Here is a 2500-nt window from a genome sequence, read left to right as displayed (position 1 = left end):
ACCGACGGCGGCGCCGGCCTCGAAACCGAAGGCCTCGGCCCGCCTCGCGCGCGCGATGGGACCCCGGCGGCGGGGTCCCGCGCGCGGGGAGCGCCGGGCGCCCTCCGCGCTCTCGCCTCCCGGGCGGCCGGGAGGGGCGTGGAAGAGGAGGGAGGGGGTCTCTCCGTCCGTGCCGGTCCGCTGCCGACCGCCGCCTCGCGCGCCTTCCCGCCCCACCGTGCGTGTACCCGAGCCGCCTCCGCCCCGCCCACCGAGGCGCTGCCCGCCCCGAGCGGTCTTGTTTTTCCTCCGCCCCACTCCGGTCGCTGGGACCGCCTCCCGCCGCCGGCGCGCTGGGAACGGCGGGACCGCCGGGCCCGGGCGCGGGGAGGAGGGCGACCGAACTGCGGACGGGAGCTCGACGCGGGCGCGCGGCCGGGATGGCGTCGCGGAGGGGCCCGGGCGCCGGCGCGCGAGCCCAGGGCGGCGGCCCCAGTCGCGTCCGCCTCCCGGGCACGCCGGGTCGGAGGGAAACCTCGATCTCGGAGCGGGCGCGGCCGTGGCAGCGGTTTCTCGGCGCGCTTTCTGGGACGACGCCCCGAGGCGCCGCGGAGCCCGGCTGGCGGGTGCCGGGCACCACCTCCGCGCGTGCCGCCCGCCGCTGCCGCGCCCGCCCGCCCCGGCGGGTAGGCCGAGCGGCGGCGGGGGTACGCCCCAGCGGGATTGGGAACCGCTTCTCAACCCAGGAGCCAGCTACCTAGTCCACTCCGCGAGCCTCCCGGCCCGCGGAAGGCGGCGGTTCAAAGACTTGCGCGGCCTGAGTCGGCCCGCGGACGCCCACGAGGGAGCCCCGGGGAGGGCGGAAGGAGGGACCGCCGAGGAGGGAAGGACGTCCGAGGACGCCCACGCCCACCCCGGTCGGTACCCCGCCGTGCCGCCCACCCCAGCCCCCCCGGTCCGCGGGAAGTCCAGGACGGAGAGGGGCCACCCGGCCTCCCTCTCCGCGCCGGGCCGAAAGGCCGGGCCCGTCAGCCTCTCTCTCCCCTCCTCCGCCCGATCCGAAAGGGCCGGGCGGGGTGCGGGCCGAGGGTCGGTCTGAACGCTGCCCCGGCCGCCTGGCCCCTGCGAGCCAAGCGCCTGACGTTACCCGAGCCTCCGGCTCGGCCCAAAAACACTTGACGGTTACGCACGGCGGGCGGACGGACACCGAGGAGGGGGATGCCCTGGCCGGGCAGGACGCCCCGCGGGGACGGACCGGCGGGCGGGCTCAGGCGGCGGCGAGAGAAAGAGGGACCTTCGGGCCCCCTGCTCCCGCCGCCCGAAACCCGCCCGACCGCGCTCCGCCCCGCTTTGGGGACAGCAGGCCGGGACCCGACCGACCGTGCGTTATGGACAAGGAACCCCTGCGCCGGCGTGGCTTTGGCCGCGGGGGAAGAAAACGGAAGGGCCTACTGAAACCCAAAAGCCAACGTGACAACTCTTAGCGGTGGATCACTCGGCTCGTGCGCCGATGAAGAACGCAGCTAGCTGCGAGAATTAATGTGAATTGCAGGACACATTGATCATCGACACTTCGAACGCACTTGCGCCCCGGTTCTCCCGGGCTACGCCTGTCTGAGCGCCGCTGAAGGTCAATCGCCCCGCGGATGCGGTGGGCGGCGGACACGCGCCGCCCTCCCCTGGCGGTGGAGGGCCGTGAGCAGCCCGCCGCCGTGCTCCTCCGCGGAGGCGCGGCTGGGGCGCCGCAGGCACCGGGCGGTTGGTCCCGCGTGGCCCCCTTCCCGTCCTCGGAAGGGGGAGCCCGCGGCGGCTCTCCCGCCCCAACGCCTTCGCCCCCAAGTTCAGACCCGATGCCCCGAGCGCCCGCTTCGGGAGCTCGCCCTGCTCGCGGAGGAGCGCGGCGCCACGGCGGTCGGTCCTGCGCCCCGCCGCCCCATCCACTTTTTCCCACCCCACCCCGGTTTTTACCGCGTCGGTGGCGGGGTGCGGGGGACGCTGCGCTGGCGGTCGCCGGGGGAGCCGGGTCCGCCGTGCCGCTCCGGCGGGTCCCGAGGGGAGACGGGCCTGCCCCGCGCTGTCTGTGGCGACACGGCTGCCCGCTGTTCCCGGTCCTCCCCTTCCCGCCCGGGTTACGACGGTGCCCGGACCTGCCGGGCGGTCGGTGCGCGAGGGCGAGACTCGCGCCAGGAGGAGGAGGGCGCCGGAAAGTCAGGAGAGAAGGAGGAGAGGGGCGGCACGCGCGCGTGACGGTGGAGAGAAGCGGAGGAGGAGGAGGAGAGGCGAAGGAGAGGGTTTCGCGAGGGCGCCCAGGTTGCGAACCCGACCTCGCCCCACCACCACCCCACCCGCCGCATCTGCTCCCGCCGCCTCTGCCGGCCGTTTTTTCTTCCTTCTGGCCGACGGCGCCCGCTGCACTCCTGGCGCCGCCCGCCTCGCTCGCGCCCGGCGCCCGCGGTGATGCCTCTGCCTCCGCTGGGCCGTTTCCCGAGGGCGGTGGTGTTACGAATCGGGCCTCTCCGCC

At 75.8% G+C, this 2500-nt stretch overlaps 1 non-coding gene across 1 annotated transcript; it reads left to right on the top strand.

The window, feature by feature from the left end:
• Window positions 1–1454: 1454 nt before the first annotated feature.
• LOC120376579 lies at window positions 1455–1603 on the top strand. Its single transcript, XR_005587437.1, has one exon. It is a non-coding gene; the product is annotated as a 5.8S ribosomal RNA (ribosomal RNA).
• Window positions 1604–2500: the final 897 nt, after the last annotated feature.

Source organism: Mauremys reevesii, linkage group 12 (assembly GCF_016161935.1).
Source record: "Mauremys reevesii isolate NIE-2019 linkage group 12, ASM1616193v1, whole genome shotgun sequence".
Lineage (NCBI taxonomy): Eukaryota > Metazoa > Chordata > Testudines > Geoemydidae > Mauremys > Mauremys reevesii.
Note: the sequence above shows the minus strand (reverse complement) of the source record. Positions and strands in the feature narration are given on the sequence as shown.